Source organism: Semicossyphus pulcher, unplaced genomic scaffold (assembly GCF_022749685.1).
Source record: "Semicossyphus pulcher isolate SPU_LCO1_2020_fin unplaced genomic scaffold, fSemPul1.0.p SCAF_3, whole genome shotgun sequence".
Lineage (NCBI taxonomy): Eukaryota > Metazoa > Chordata > Actinopteri > Labriformes > Labridae > Semicossyphus > Semicossyphus pulcher.
The window spans coordinates 31,442,106-31,459,972 of NW_027211704.1; the positions used below are offsets into that span (position 1 = coordinate 31,442,106).

At 40.8% G+C, this 17,867-nt stretch overlaps 1 protein-coding gene across 1 annotated transcript in view; it reads right to left on the reverse strand.

Annotated features, from left to right (window-relative positions):
• LOC138606384 (bis(5'-adenosyl)-triphosphatase-like) overlaps positions 1-17,867 on the reverse strand; it is a 342,041-nt gene that overhangs the window by 310,248 nt on the left and 13,926 nt on the right. The window contains exon 2 of the mRNA XM_069678849.1: positions 6,126-6,211. The gene's annotated coding sequence lies outside the window, so the exon portion shown is untranslated. The remainder of the gene's footprint in view (positions 1-6,125; positions 6,212-17,867) is intronic.

The following is a 17,867-nucleotide window of genomic DNA, read 5'->3' on the forward strand; positions in this document are numbered from 1 at the left end:
AGGAAAAGGCTTTGGTGGCTCTCTCTCCTCATACTTTTGTTTTCTTTTTCTTGTTACGACAAAATAAACAAGCAGACTATAATTATATTTTGTTTATTAGAGCATTGACCACATAGGGCATGTATAGCTTGTTTGCACCGGCATGCCTTGGGGCTGTGCTGAGTGTGGAGCTCCTGTGTGATGAGAGTGTGTTCGCTATAATCTGTTACCTGCATCAGCCAAAAGGATACAGTACTATACAAATCAAAACATAAAACACTAAAGGTTCAACAGACAATATGTTACTACATGATAAATATGGTAAATATAAAAGTGATACATAAACCCACACGATCCATCTGTTATTATTTATACCGCTTATCCTGTTCAGGCTTGCAGGGCCGGAGCCTATCCCGGCTGTCATTGGGCGAGAGGCAGGGTCACACGTGGACTGACCTCAGGTCAATCACAGGGTTGACACATAGAGACAAACAACCTTTCACGCTCACATTCACACCTACGGGCAATTCAGTCCGCAATGAACCTAATGAGCATGACTTTGGACTGTGGGAGGAAGCCGAAGTCGGCGGAGGGTATTCCCGCGTGCACATGGATAACATGCAAACTCCACACAGAAAGGCCCACTACGACTATTCAAACCAGGAACCTTCAAACTGTGAGGTGACAGCACTAACTGCTGCATCAACGTGCAGCCCATGCCACAAGATGTGTCAACATAACAATAATGTCAGAACACCCTGCCGATCTGGTAGGTCTTAATAAAAAGATGATGCCCCTGATGTCTGCACACAAGTTAAGTATTTCTAGGGCAAGGGGCAAGATTTTTGGCTTTGGTTTCCATTTTTAGGCCGAGTTCTACAGTCTATACTGGTGTTTCTGCAGGCTTTGGTTGTATGCAAAAAAAACAGTCAGAAAAGTATGGAAAGCAAAAGAGGCTGAGCGCATTACTTGCAATTCTGGATCCAATCAGCTATTGTCTGATGACGATTTAGCTTTGATTAATCTCTATAAAACAGACATCTGCTGTAAGTGCAGCTAACAGTCCGGTCATAGTTGTAGTCTGTAAACTCGACTCAATTCTTGCATATCAAGTGACTGTAAACAGTAAAACTGTGTGTAAAAGGAAATCTTTTATTGCAGATCTGAACAAACGCTGGTTACATCGGAAGCCCTGAAAAATTGCCGATGGCTTCTCGAGGCTAAATCGTTGGCTGATGATAGCCGACAGGTTCAGAGATTGCTGAAAAGTAAACTTTACTGGAAGACTATAAAGTTATCAGTGAAGTTTCCGCTCTTTTTTTTGCTTTTTCTCGAGACAGACGATGTCCAAATAATATAGCTTGAGCTCTGTGGGCTTCATGTTACTATTAATGAGAAAAAGAGTCCACAGACCTCACAAGAAGTAACTTTTTTCATAAAGGACAAACTGTCAATAGACTGAAAGTGCAATTAAGTCCTGCCCACATTGGAGAAGAAAACTTTGCTCTCCAAAGACTTTGTATTAAGTGAAGATGCCTCCTTATTACTTCCATCTGCTAGCAAACAACACAAAATCGCCTAAAAGCTGCTGTGTGGTGGGATGCCAACAGTGTAAAGACCCCAAAGCTTTCATAAAGTTCAGAGCCCTAAGAAGACTCAAGTAGATACAAGCAATAAGACTTGAGGCATCAGGAGGAAGAATGGGAAAACTGTGGACTCCTGACACTCAGTAAAGACTCCAGACAAACTGTAGAGGCTAAAGGTAAGCTCTGCAAGGCCCGGTTGGTAGGTTAAATTATCACCTGGGGGACCCGATCAAATAGTTGTCAATATAAATGTATGGCACAACCAGGTAGGTGGGACGTTCACATAGACTGAAAAGTTTGAGTTTGCCAATACTTTTCCTCTCTGGTAGACATGGCGCTCTAATATAATCCTTGACATGCTTAAATCTAACGTGTAAAGCTTGCAACAGAAATTTGGTTAGAGTTTCAGCGCCTGGCTGCAAAGACTGCTTTCACTTACAGTCTAGCAGCCGTAGCACTCAGTAAAATGTGTTTGGTTTGTCTGAAGGCTTCTGGTCTTCAATTGTGAACAAAAATGTACCAATCTGCAAAAACAGAATACACCAAATGCATTTCAAACTTCTGCCTGCACCCTAAAATATTTAAAATCAATGTTCCCATAACTTTTCCCCAATCCCCATTGATTTGTTTGACAATGTTCATTTCAGGAATAGAGTTAATAATATTGTAAATTTGGGATATAAATCCCTGAGCCTTTTTGTACATGTGTTCAGGATTTCTTCATATACTGAGTTTAGTTGTGAATAAGAAAATTGGAGTTGTAAGACTGAGCAAATATCTTTCTCTTAGCTGAACAGATGAGATAAAAGAAGTCTCTTAAATATATCTGAAACCCCACCAATGTGTAACCAATTTTAGAAATATCATTTTAAAGCCATATGCAGAATCTGGAATGGAGGGGGTGTGTTGGGCCTGGGTGAATATTATCATGAATAGGAGTTGGAGTAGATACATTTGTGAAGCCAAGATTTGTACGAAACTGTGCCAGAATCCTAAATGTTGTGATTACCGAGGGGTTGGATGAATATCCATGACGTATGTCTTCTGGAGTATTTACCGTGCAGAGAAGCTGCAGAAAACCAACCTTTTACGTGCTGTTACCAAGATACAGGGCTTTGTAAAACGGCGCTGACACAAGGTGCACACTGAGCCAAATGAGACTCATTCATACAAACTGCAGAGTGCACAGACACAGCTGTATCCACGGATACCATTCAGTGCCATAGGTGTGTTTATGTATTTGCAAGCAAACAGCACAAAATCATTTTAAATTGACGCAATTACAGCCAACTGGCATGAACAGGACAGAGTGCAAATAGGCTTCCGAACATGACTATTATAGATAATCATTTGCATCTTCCTCCAATTTCACTCACTAAGGGGCTTAGTGGCACAGGATTGAGGTCCTGCAGTTGACGTCACAGCCTCTAATAGCTCCCATACAGGCTGACAGAAAACTATTTTCTGGCCTTATAGCAAACACAAAATGCACAAATACTGACAGCTGAGGTAGCGACATTCGCAATATTCTTATTATAAAAAATAAATAAACACTGTCAGATACATATTGTGTTAAAACTTCCCGAACAAAAGTATACCAAAGCCACAGTTAAATTTGATCCTGTTTAAATTGCTACTGGCCGTAAAAAAGCCAGTCCATTCTGATCCTTTATTTATCACAACCCAATGTGCTCCCGGTACACCAGCTGTCACTGCACTCTGTTATAACTGAAAGGGAGTATGCCATGGAGGGGCACAAACAAACAGGAGCCAATAGCTTGAATTAATAATATCCACCCTGACACAGAGCCAAGCCTTCCCAGGTTAAATAGTCACTTTGTGTCTCTTTCACTAACATCTCTCAGGTGGAATGTTTAAAGTGCTGCTGGCTGAATGCCGCATCAGAATGTCTGTATTTTATTCATGCTGGAGATGAAGAGATGCTGTTTAAAGCTTCCTGACACAACAGATCCCCACTGACCCTCGATCTCTATCCAAAGTGTATCAAAGAACGCTACAAGAATTTAAATATACAATGCACTTCCAAAAAGTTTAATTTTACTTTAATATACTAGTATATTTGGCTAATAATTGTTACATATTTTTACACAAGTAACATATTAAATAAAAGACTGAAACATTTTTCCATTCGGGGTATTTTAACTACAGACTGTATAAAAAGATGGACGACACGACAGCTCCATAAAAGTGAAGCCAAACCCTCTCTATGGCCCCCTGCTGACTCATAGCTCATAAAGCCCGCCTGCTCCATGTGAAATGAGTCAAACTATAAAATCAAAATACATGCCAAATACATTTTTCTCAAACAACTCAGACCAACACAAAGACGTGTTCTGCTGTTAAACACGCCGGCATGCAGGATCCTTAACACCATAACACACTTTAGTCAAAGGAAATGTCTGGTGACGTATTTTTCTTCCATAGAAGGACCAAAGCAAACAATCGATGTGTCCTAATAAAAGTATATTACTGAGCCTGACATACGTAGATCATTCTTTTGTGCCATAGAGCTCCATTGTTTTCTAAAACCCACACGCTGCAGTTTTTTACAGACTCAAGCCCACTTACTCCTACTGCTGGAAATACTTGAAAATATGTGTATGTCTGCCGCTCAAATTGAGCCCAACAAGCCCCCTACAGTGCCTCCCCCTCCCCTGTTTGAGTAATGTTGGTTTAAAAAAAGTATGCGTTCTCTCTTATTTAATAACTGAGCATTTGGGGGTTACGATTCTACGATTCCTTATCTCCACTTGTGTACTGACTCACCCTACTGCTACCTGTTACTAGCCACAGCAAACTGCGAATTTGAGGCGAGACCATCGAATAAGCCTCGCCCTTTGAGAAAAACAACCACTTTGACGCTTGTTTCAACTCAGTACTCACTTCCACAGTCCGGCGCCCGGAGCGAGCTCCCTGCCTTGAGCTGAACGTCTGACGAGTTACAGGAATCACTTACTCACTCACTCAGTGCCCGCTCTCCCAGCACAGCAGGGCACAAAAAGCCCTTCTTCCATACACAAACCCTGCAAAGTGACTCGCTTTACTATCAGAAATTGATCATTTAGGTCCAAAAACAATCAGAAGGTCTAGAAGAGCTGCACCATCAAATTTAGCGGAGTGCTAAACCAGAAGTTAGCCTGATTGGGCAACGTAAGTCTCTAGTGCGCATGCTCTATGGGCACTGGGCCTGGTGGGGGATTCAAGGTCTGGGTAACTGGCTCAAGTAACTCGAAAACCTGACTGTCTTTAGTGAGTGACTCAAACAAACTCAAGTTAGTAAAAAGAGTCGAACCTCCCATCTCTGCACCAGGCCAGGTAGGATCATTTTAATAGTGGTTACAAAATTCAATTTACAAATTGGCATAAGTATCATATATCATATATGACAGAAATATAATAGCACTCAGTTCTCGTGAAGTTAGCTGAACTCTAAACAAACCACATGTTGAATCTACTGCTCTCAAACATTGCGCTTGAACGGTGTGTCATCGTAAGGACACACGTTCATACGTTTCTTTGAACGTGAAACGAGAATAACCTCCAAGAAGCCAATCTGTTTGTGACCATTTAAACTGAATCTGCTAACCTTTGAAAAGTAGTTAGTGTATTGATACTTCCTTAAACTTAGCATAACACTATACAAATATAGAAAGCTGTGATGCAGGCAAGGTTTACTGCTAGACAAATTAACAGGTACACAACTGTTAAAATGAGAGGAGCCTGTCCACTAATTGATCATGCACGGCATGTTCTTTCAGATAGATAAAAGTATGGAAACTCCCTTCAGGTGTTGCTAGATATGGTATTCACAAGGATGGGATGGACATGAGGTAACAGTGATGTGGACCTTTAACCTCCAAAATCAATCCGTTCATCTCGAGTCCAAGTGGACGTTTGTGATGAATTTTAAGATATTTCCATCAGGCTTTCCTGCGATATCGCAAATCACAAAAATTGGTCGGACGTGGTGTCATTAGGAAACAGAATCATCTCAATAATTAAATGCAATATTCAGTGAAAAGACAAATTATATTCCATACAGTGATAATGTCAGCATTTCACCTTCTCCTGTGATCGTCTCCACAGGTCTTTTCAGTATCATTTGTATAAGAATATTTCAGTGTTGTTGGAAGCTTGTGAGTTTAAAACCAAGGGCTAAGCGTGCAAAGAATACCAAACTAATGATCAAAAATCCTCACAATGTTTTTTTTTTTGCAAAATGTATGTGTCTCCTGTGTACTCATTAGAACAAAACGAGAAACTGGGTTTACCAGACAGAGGCCTATAAATGCTCAATGCTATACAACGCTACACCATGAACACTCCATGGACGGAGAGCGACTGAGCACAGGAATGCTGTCGGCTAACTTATTAGAGCAGCGTTGTGTGCAGCAGTTTGAAAAGAAGGGGGATGTGAACACAACATCAAATGTTTATTCTGTGTGTAATCACCTTTCAACATCCCTTGAATAAAAAAAGGAAGGAAAATCAATGGCTAAGCATATTTTATCGTTGGGGTGATGCGGTAAATACACTTACCTTCACCCGCGCCGGCTTCCCGCAGCTGTGCAGATGGATAATTACAGCAAGGATGGAGGAACGGATGGAGAGGAGCGGTGCTCTGGCTGGGGGGCAGAGGGAATAGAAAATAACAAGATGAGTTTAATTACTGTAGGGTACACAGGACTAATAAGGCTTCTCTGTCACATTGTGATCAAACATATGGGGGTTGTGAGGCAGGATGTTACGTTGACTGATTAAGGATGAGGCCCATGTGACAGCAGCTCTCTGTCAGGTAGCTGTTTCAGTATTGACACGGAGCAGAGATGCTTCCAGACAAATCCCAACAGGTATGTCACCTCACCTGGAGCTCTGTTAGTGCTAATGAGTTAAATCACCAACAAATGCTTGACAATTTTAACTTATATACGAAAGCTGAATGTGTCAAGATCACAGGCTCTGAAATGTCAAAGCCAGTCCCACCAACACATGAACACGCACTGTTTCACTTTAGTGATTGGCACAGCAGAGCTTTTCTTCTGTTAACTGAATCAGGATCTGTTTATTTAAAGGTTTGTTCACTAACTGAAGTTAACAAGCTCGCTAACAATTGATCTAAGAATAGTCTTTAAAAAGGAGAGGCCTGTGAGCAGAGGTTTTACTTGGATAAAGACACTGTTTGCATACTACAAGCTGTTGTAACAAAGTCCTACCCTATTATGTCCAGTTTCTGGACACGTAATAATAAAAAAAAACAAAGAAATTGGTACTAGGTATACCTATAGAAAGCAAAGTAAAAATGGAATCCAAAAAAATGTAAAGTATTTGTTGAAAGAAAAATATGAACACAACACTGGTGTCCAAAGCAGAGTGGATGTTCTGTCTTGTGTTCAGAAAAGCCTAAAAAATAAAAGAAGAGAATTACTCTGACCTTTCCCGTTTTACCATTCCACCAAGATGCACCAACATCACTCCTCTTTCGCCTCGCTAAGTTTACTCTGATGTGCAGTCTGTGCTTTGGGCGGTGGTAGGGGGCAATGGATGGGTCAGTAGATCGGTCAAACAATGCAGGACTCACCCAGGAGACTGAGGTCGGTGTTGGGTTATTATTTACCCCAACACCGTAATGTGTTTCCTGAACTCATCCAGGTCGTTTTTATCCCTCAATCCAACCAAACAGACCTTTTGATTTTTACCTCGTATCAGAAGAAGAAGAAGAAGAAAACTGATGCTACAGAGTGCCTTAAAGCGGTCACTAAACAGATGCAACCTTGTGCGTCTTGATTAGTGTCAAGTTTGGGGTATTAACGAAGGCTTACACTGTAAAGGCTGACTGATTCAAGTCCTGCTAACAAAAAATCCATAAAAAGGTCCAACTGAAAATCCATCCATAACAGGAGAAAACACGAGAGACAAAGTAATAAAATCCACAGCGAAAAAAACATGTGTGACTAGACAAAGGGTTTTACAAATGAAGGGTTTCACGGAGAAACACGATAAACTGGCAAACAGACATGGGAAGACAAAGAAAATACACTGGCCAAGTGAGGCTAAACAGACACAGGTGAGACAATCAAGAGGCAGGTGAAAACAATCAGGGCAGGGCACATAATCACACAAACGGGAAACACAAAGGCAGGAAGTGGAAGATCACAGATGACAAAGTAAAACAGGAAATGCTCTAAACAACGCGATACAAATGAAATGCGTAACAAATCAAGACTAACTCATGACACAGAGATCAAAGGACGACTGTGACACAATTTAAGTCCTTCAAAACCGGTGATGAGTCAGATCATAGGTTTCTATGTGGATGGGTTGTCCTGGGGATGGCTATGTCAGTCTGACTGACACCTACTATACTTTCTTTTGCTTGGTCCACCAATTCGGTCAAGACTGAAACATCTCATTAACTCTGTTTATGTTCCTCTGGTTGAACTCAAATCACTTGACCTTTGACCTTTCCTCTGTTGCCATTATTGCCACTTAAATGGTGAATTTTTTCTCAAGATGACAATATAAATCACTGATGGTTTTATTACTGCTGAGGCTTTAATGGAAGAAGAGCAGAGCAATAGCTATCATTGAGAAAACCCAGAATTTATTATATTTCTCAAATTAAATGCCCGTATTTGGTATGGTTATATTCTTAGCTAATTGTTTTAGTTCCAGCTCGCACAATTTTCCTGCATGCCACATCTCTCTCTACTGTCACTCTTTAGTGCCATGTCCATTAAAAATGAATCGAAACTAACTAAATAAATAAACTGCAGTGCCTGAGATTCACATGCCTAAATACCTTTAGAAACACACCAAGGTACTGCAGATTAAATATTGAATACAACCTACCTTAATGTTTCTTTAATTCACAATATGATGTATTTTTATTGTATCAGGGGTCTCTGCATGTTAGGTCCATATCCATGTGTTTAGAGCTCTCCCAGCTAACTCTAAAGTATGACTGTTCCTCATAATAAAAATGTAGCTGTGTGTATCCAGGGTCACCGGGGAAGCAAAGGATAATATTCTAAGATTTACTTTAACAGACAATACTGGAGATGGAAAGAACACAATAAAGACATGTCTAAAAGTCTACACAGTCAAACTGCAGCTCACTCAGTTTACCTTTTTATATTTGTTTAATCTGTGAAACCTTAAACCTTCTTATTGAGGTACCCACAGACCGGAGAACATATGCTTTTTGTCATATCTCACAGATGTATTATTCTTTTTTTCTTTTCTCTATGTGTTCTGTTTCTGTTACGTTTTGGAGTCCCTGGGGACTCTGGTGAAACTACCCAATTATGCATACATGCACTTGTTTTATAGTTTTTGGAATATAGAGCTATTTATTGATTTCCATTCCCAATGGTCCTAATTTAAGGCATCTGAACTAAACAGGGGTTGACAGGGCACTTTGTCAGTCAATTTGAATGGGAAATATAGATACAGTATACACCAGGGGTCTCCAACACGTCGCTCGCGGCCGGGTTTTTAGTAGTCCGCCAAGAGGTTCACAGAGTGTGAACAAAAAATCAGAAGATATAAATGCACCTTGAAAGTCTCCCCTGACTTCAGTTCATTCAAATACACAGATGTCCCACCCACTCCAATACAAAATTATAGGATAGGCCAATCAGCTATCAATAAAAAACGATGATGCTCCTGTCAAATTTGTCAACGTCAGAACCTAACCAATCACAGCAATGTTGAAGCAACCTCCATCAACAGGTCGGGTCAGTTAGGCTGCATAGTAGTTGAGCTAAAGTGAGGAGTTCTGGGCTTTTAACAGCCTGTTGAGTCAGAATTATGCCGGACAACGCAGGTGGCCATGCCAAGAAAAAAGACAAAACATACTATTTCCAAGGGGAGGGGGAAAGCAAGTTTTTTAATTATTTTTTCCCCTTTATTTTTTTAAAGTAGCTCTCAGATGAAAAAAAGGTTGGAGACCCCTGGTATACCGACTTATCCAGTACATAAAGTGGTCTGTTAAATTTCATTGCCACTATAAAATGATACGTATCCTCACTGAAAGCTGTTAAAATTTGCCTGCTGTGTGCTGCAGAAAATGGGCCCACTCAGGATTAGCTGCAGGGGGGGCTCACGTGTTTGCGTTACGGTGCTGTTTGCAATATATACAATATGAATGAAGCAACGATGGATTCTTTTAGTAGTTTATTCCTGTAGGTAGTCCCTGCATGTAACATTTGTTGCTGGGATTATGGTTAAAGGAAACACTTGTTACAGTGGTGTCTTTATGTTTCCCACAGCTGCTCCATGGGATTGTAGCAAGGCTTCTGAAACATATGAGTAAAATATTAAATAAGAGCTCTGAAGTATTCTTGTTATAAAGAAGTGCATGGCCTCTTCCTGCATATAAATGTTAACTCCTGCCCTCACACTGCTCTGTGAGAAACCTTGGCTCTTTCTACACTAGGATTATGACATTCCAATAACTGTATTTACTTCTTACTGTTTTGGTCCCGGGTGATCTGACAATGCCTGTGGTTTCTCGTGGCAACTACAAATATTTTTATTAGCACAGGCTTCTGAGTTCAGTTGGAGATGAGATATATTGATCACTGGTGGCAACAAACACACCTGAAGTAGATTTTCTGTCAGACATGCAGCAGAAGAGCAGCTTCAGAAAAGAAAAGGGTGTGTGCAACCACTCAACGAGAGTTGGTGATGAATACAGTAAAAAGTGTACATTCACTGCTTTTCTAGGGTATGTGCACTCTGTCAGGTCACACTGCTTTGGATGATTCTAAGTTGACTGTTGAGGTAAGATGATGAAATTTGAAGAAGCATTATGAATTACAGCGCTGTGATTGAGTGGCGATCAGTCCAGGGTGTAACCCCGCCTCTCGCCCGATGACAGCTTGGATAAACTCCAGCCGCCCGCAACCTAGAACAGCACACGTGGTATAGATAATGGATGGATGGATTATGAATTACTTTCATTCTTAGGATTGTCTGAATTTATAAAATATTTCTGTCTTTCACAAACTAAATATCAACAGGTCAGTTTATTGTTTTATAGTGAAACAATGGCGAGTTCTAAAGATTACAGATTATGTTGTAACACTTGTTTAGTTGATGAAAATGAGTTCCAAGAACTCCCCGCAGGTAAAATCCTCAACAAAATTGCCTCAGCAGTAAAATGAGCTGAAAATCCATTCACTTTTATTTGGTTTAGGAATGCTCCTTGCTTAGCCGGAGGGAGGTTTATGTTTGAGTTGAAAAAAATCACAGATGGTCTGACTTTAAAAGAGCTGAGAGCTGAACCCTGGTGTCTGTTCAGGATGAGTGTGTCTGCCTAATATCAGGTGACATATGGGAGTATGCCTAAAAGCTAAGATAGAAATCTCGAAGGGGGAAACGTCACCCGGTGATTTTGAGCTTTTGGTCCACTGGTCAAAATCATGTCACAGAGGTCTGAAGCATTTCGTACTGAAATGCACTTGTCACTATGGCTGTTCCTGACTCTGAATTTCTCTCGAAAATACAGAGCTTTAACTTTGAGGTTACTTTACCTGGGGGCAATTTGTTTCACAGCCAGCAGTACAAACAGCACACACAACAATGGACAATACAATACGATAAAACAGATGCATAATAAATATATTGCGTATATCACACACGTGTTTAAAAGGCTAATGACAGCGGAGTTTGTCCTGCTTCTTGGTAAAGTGTGTCTGCGGCGAGATGGAAGCAATGAGAACTCTCCAAGCAGGGGGTGACTAGGATCAGCCAGAATTGACTGACCTGACCTTGCGCAGATTTGGGAGGTCATTAAAGGCAGTGCCTGCTACTTTAATGCACACTTTTGTGATACCCTTCAGTCTATTCTGGTTTTTCAGGGTCAGTAACCTGTACCAACAGATAAAAGAAAAGGTACGAACAGATTCAATAAAACTTTCTCATAAAAGTGCTGTCAACGTTAAAACTACAAGAAAGTCCTTCGTCAGCCTAAGGGAGCCTCATTTTTTGCTAGAAATGTTTCAGTGGTTGATCAACATCTGGTGCTTGTGGCAAACCTTTATAAATGTAAGCCTCAAACTGCAAAGCATTTCACATCACGACGCAGTTGTCTCTAACTATGATTTAACCAAATTAAAGATTTTAGTCTTTAGCTAGTGCGTTAAAGTTAGACTCAGCTCGCCATCCCTGAATCCCTGCAAGAAAGTGGCAGAAAAACATTGATTTTCAACATGAAACTACTTAATTCAGAGTTTTTGCAGCTTATGAAACCAGGTGTGTTTGTTACGGAGAATTATGAATTATGAACACAGAAGGAATCCTAAACTTAGAACCAGCTAAGCACCTACACAGCAAAATCAGCATACCCATATTATCACTGTCAGAATTGATTCCAACTCTTTTGAAGTGTCTATATGGGTCCGCACCATGGAGTGTTCATTTAACTCTTTTTGGAGAGTTGGTACCTCAAAACTAATTTAGTGTAATTATTGACTCTTTTTGGAGTTAAAATTGAACACTTTTTCACATTAACCAGTGTTAGTTTTTCTTTGTTAACTATACAAGTGTTCTCATACTAACGCTGTAAGGTGTAAATGTAGCTCTTCTGAATGACAAAAATTAACTTGGAAAATAAAGTTTCATAAAATAAAGAGGTCATGAACATGATGTGACGAGCTGAAGGTTTATTCATCAAGAGGACATTTTCTTTCTTTAGTACAGCAAACTTTATTAGCAGATTTGCAAACAATGCAAGTCGTATGCTTGTTGAAGGGACGGGGGTCAAGGCTGGAGCCATCACTCTCACACATGGTGCACACCAAACTAGCAACATGACACAACAATGTTCAAGCACAAAGGCATCAACAAACACACTGCAACTCAACACTTTACAATGAAACACTTCACTATAAGAAGGCACAAAGCTCAACTCCCAAATAATAACAAGAATAACATTTGGCAGTCCGCCCCAGTTCATGCTGGGAAACTACCGGAACTACTCCGGGATGCTACAATATACCAATATGGTTAACGCGAACTTCATGCTAACAGCCCACAATGGAAACACTGCTTTAGTTAGCGTTAGCTTAGCTACATGGCTTAGTCAGTAGCTCAATAGGAGTCTTCACCATCAAATGTAAAGTTTAAGCTAACTGAAATGTATGAATAACGCAAAAAATAGACCAGACGCCGAAACGATCGCTGCAGGGCGCGAGCCGGCTGCAGAGGTGCGCGCCGCGGCGCGTCTGGTGTGAACGACACAATCGGTTAACATGGGCGCCGAAAGGAAACGGGCTCCGCTCCGCAGCTATTCGGCGTCCGGTGTGTTCCCGGCGTAAGCTACTAAAGTTATCACTGGTTAGGGTGGCTTTGTTACAGTGTGGCGGCATACACGATGGCTCACCGTTGAAAAAGACCAGGTGCCAGAAGAGGATATTTCATTTCATTTCAAAACATAACATGACATGTTAACAGAAAGTACTGAACAATTTCAACATAAAACCAAGGACAAAAGCGCAGTCCGAGGCTTCAGTCGGTGTGTGTGTGCGACGGTGAATGTACACTTCAAATGTCACAGCCAGGTTTGGATTTTAGAGTTAAACCTTCAGAGTTAATGTTACTGCAATGACACTGACAATTTTGATTTAAAGACACTCCGTTTTGACACCAACTGTTTGTCAACTGAGAGTTAAACATTGTTATTAACTCTTAACACCAGAAATTTAACTCTTCTCAATTTGCTGTGTAGAGATAAGCTAGCAGCAGCTCCACTCGCCCTTCCGTCGACCTGCACGTGCTAAAGGACATCAGAGAAACACTGATTTTTAACTTGATACTGCTGTTTTCAGAGTTATACCACTTTTAATCTGTTTCTCAATAGGAGAAAACCCCTGTGACACAATGAACACTTTCAATTTTGAGACTTGGTTTGGAAAGCTGTAGCCTCCCATGCTATTGCTTCTGCATTGCTTTTTGCAACACAGGTTAAAAAACTGACAAATGCAGGTCAACTCGGGCTCATGTTCCAAAGGTTAACTTGAAGGAGACAGGCCTATGTTTGATACCACACTGAGTCACAAAATCAACAAGGACAGAACTCTTACAAATGTCATATTTAAGAGGAAAATCAAAAGTTTGTTACATTAAAGCACTTCATAAATAAAGTTAACTTGACCTGACATATTATCATATATCAGACCAAACCCCTTGAGCACCTCTTTAGCCTCTTTTCTGTGCCTCTGTGTCATGCTGTTAGAGGACGTTGCTGGATTGGATTGGGACAGGAAAAGCCCATTTATCACGACATCAGCTGCCCAGCAGGCAGAGGAGGCGAGCTGGCAGTGCCGCTGATGGACTGGCAAAGTCCTTGTATAACCACAGCCCCCGGTCTCCCTATAGCCTCACTGATGAGCCCCATGCCTGCCATCAGCCCCTACATTCCCTTTCCATTTCTCAGAGATTCCCAGGGGTGACAGGGAGGCTTTGGGTGGCTGATAGCGAGAGTAATTAAAAGGGCTGATTAGAGTGACGGAAGGAGGACACCCAGGGAGAAAACAAGAATCCATCTCAAGACAGAGATGGGGAAAAGAGGAAAAAGGAGAACGAGGTAAAAAATGCAGCACAGATATCACGTCAGATCAGTCTTCAAGTTAACATAGATATTTTTTTTGTCCTCAGTGACTTGAATTGGGGCAGAATCTCAGGGGAATCACCGTCACACAAGTCCCAGAAACACTCAGTCTACCGAGAGTTTTTCAAGGTAAAGCCAAGAACACGACAGTGAGGCCTATTTCTCGCTGTCACGCACACATAATAGATACATCTATATTTTATTATGATTCCATTATTCTAATTCAGACTAGAGACACAATCATTTAACTTTAACAAGAAAGATAGAACATAGAAAGACATTTATCTGATCGATATATTTATGATTGAAATGTAAAAGTATGAACCTGACAGAATCCACAACAGGAAACACCAGGCTGCTTGAAAGCAATGTGTTCCTTTAGAACCAATCAAAGGGCTAGATTTATAATAGACATATTTCAGCAAAAGGGGCTGATTAATGAAGCAGCTGCACTGTTGAATTAATAATGTAAAAATATATTGTGTTTAATTTGATTATCAGGCACACAGCAACAGTATGTACAACTAATGACTAGGGGCTTGTATAGCGAGTATAATTTGCTTTAAGTATTTAACATGAGGTTAAACACTCAGGTTGAACAGTTCATTGGTTTAAAATGTCAACACCAAAGCCAAATCCTCTCTATCGCCCCCTGCTGACTGGCTGCAGTATAGGTCATAAAGCCCGCCTCCTCCATGTTAACAGATGGGACATGAGTCCAGCTAAATCGAAAAAACACGTCAAATACATTTTTCTCAAACGTGTTTTTTGTCATTATAGTTAGTTCTTATCATGCTGATTTACGTCCAAGTGTTCATTTCTTACAAGTTTAGTTTTTATTAGTTATTTAAGGCCATAGAATCAGTTCTAATGCCATGATTGACAGCTCTGTTGACAAATCTGGCCCCTGCAGCCGATCTGTTCTGGATTAGCAGAGCAGCAGAGGAATAGCAAGAGGAAACGTAACAAACACTGACAATAAAGTTATTGAACTTTACATAACCGTGAATATTTGCCTGTGACTATATGAGAAGTTGCTCTGCTGCAGACCGTAGTCGACGTTCGGGATCTTTGCCATTTTTTCTACTAGTGTTTTGGGTTGGGGTAGGGGCGGGACAGCATTACCAGGGCTCAAACCAGCCGATCTTTCATTTGCAGACTCTGGCTCCAAATGGCAGCGTTAGGTAGTGAGATGTTCAAATTCTACCATGCAATAACATCTGAGTAAACTTCATCTGCTTATGAAGACCATGTGATACGGTCAGAAGTTCCACAGTTACTGAGTATTTGGACCTTGAGTGGAGATCATACCGACAAGATTCTGAAAAAAAACATCCCTGATACGATCAAAACTAGATTTAGACACATAAACATGTGCATGTAAGCATAAATATAGATTCATTTGTATTCAGAGTTTGTATTGCATAATTAAAATTATAGCTTTTCTGTTGAAATATTAATGGCCCAATAGTACTGTACACAGACATGACATCAGATCTTTAAAATCAATGTGTCTGCTCTTATTTTAGCAGCCTGAATCTAGTTTGAGGAGAGGATATCCAGACAGGGTAGGGGCTGAAATAACCTTAATTAAATGAAGACCACTGCACGCAAGCCCCAACACGTCCTAATCATTTCAATATCCACATATCTCCTTCAGTTTACAACATCTTGCATCACTTTATAGCACGTCCTATAGAGATTTCACATACATTACATATAATATATGGAAGTTTGAGCCTGAAATCTAACCATAATAACTACAGTGGTAGTTCTTTATGATATATTTGTTTATTTTTGAAACGATCAGGATAAATCAGAATGAAGCATCCTGACTTTTCTTTGGCTTTAGGAAATAAATTCAGTTGGGAGAGCTGCCAGTATCTGCTCAACAGAATCAAGTTACAGCGACATTAAGTGCTCTGTGAGAGTCCTCTTGGCACAAAGGCATCAAAATGCATTTCCATGCGACTGGCTGGAACATACATACATAACATCCATAGATGTGCCTTTGGATTCATGTCAAGTCGAGTTTAATTATACATCAGTACCACACACAGTTTCTTTTCCTGCAACAGATCAAGAAACCAGGCTCCATAGGAAGAGAATGTACAACTTAACATATCAGACATATCAACATATCAAACGAGATCAGCTGAATTTGTCTATTTCCTTTTTTTTTTCTTTCCTAAGAGTGAAGCGATGATTCTTGGTAAAACACTGCACAAAACTGCTCACCTCAATGACAGCATCCATTTTCCAACCTGTTCACTTACGAGCAACATCTATGCTCCCATGGTGTCTCATACCATTGCCATGCGGACGATTCCCAGCTCTTCCTGTCATTCCCACCAGACGACACTACAGTCTTGGCGCGTATCTCTCTCCGATATCTCTAAATGGATGAAAGAACGCCACCTTCAGCTCAACCTATCCAAGCCTGAGCTCCTTGTCATCCCAGCCAGTCCCTCTATGCAACCACAGATCAATATCCAGCTTGGACAAACTGAACTCATACCCACTAAGTCTGCCCGGAACCTGGGTGTCACAATTGATGACCAGCTAACCTTTAAGGTTCATGTGGCCTTGATTGCTCGGTCGTGTCGATTTGCCCTGAACAACATCAGGAAGATCAGACCCTACCTTTCAGAGCAACACAACTGCTGCTACAGGCTCTCGTGATATCACACATTGATTACTACAACTCCCTACCGTCAGGCCTTCTTGCATGCACATTCAAACCTCTGCAGATGATCCAGAACACAGCGGTGAGACTTGTCTTCAATCAACCCAAAACGGCACATATCACTCCACTGTTCATATCCCTCCACTGGCTCCCTCACTCTCATCAACTTCAAAACCCTGTTGCTCGCTTACAAAACAGCAACAAAAACTGCCTACCCGAACGCCCTCATCCAGGTCTACACTCCGTCCCGCCCGCTACGCTCTGCCAATGAAAGGCGCCTGGTACTCGAATCACAACAGGGCCCTAAAATTGTGACAATGTGTAAAATCTAGTGATAATGAAAGTTGCTGTCGCACTAGCTGAACTATGTTGTTTTAACGCCCCAAAATGGCCCAGGGAAGAAGTCAAGTCGAAGGAGACTTGGACACTAGAAATCAGACTCTTGGGTTCCCTGTCTTAACGATAGTCATCATTGTTTTTCTTTAACCAGAAACATGATTCCTCCCTCATTATTTTCTAAGTAGCCAAACCTTAACCCTAGAGTTGTCAGATCAGAAAACACTTAAATTAATCACTTTGGTGACCTTTAAATACATTTTGGAAGGCACGGAAAAACTATACCACCCTTTAACAATTTAATGCAACAAACTACTTTCATTCACTCGTATTGTAGTTTGAAACACTATTTTAAATGTCCTAGACAAGTAGAAATCAGTTGGACAGAAATGAGGACGTTAGGATCATCTTATCATCTAAACGGTCATGTATCTTTGCTAAAGCAGAAACGATAGGAAGCGCTGATGCTATATGATTTAAGAACTTCAGGGTTCACTTCAGTGAGTTAGTAACCTTCACCATGAGAGAGTTCCTTCAGACTTTCTGGACATTTTGACATACATGACAGATGCGAGAAGATGCAGCAGTGAAGCTCCTGGACCTTTTCCAACTGAACTCCACCAGTGGCAGCATGGTTCCGACGCAG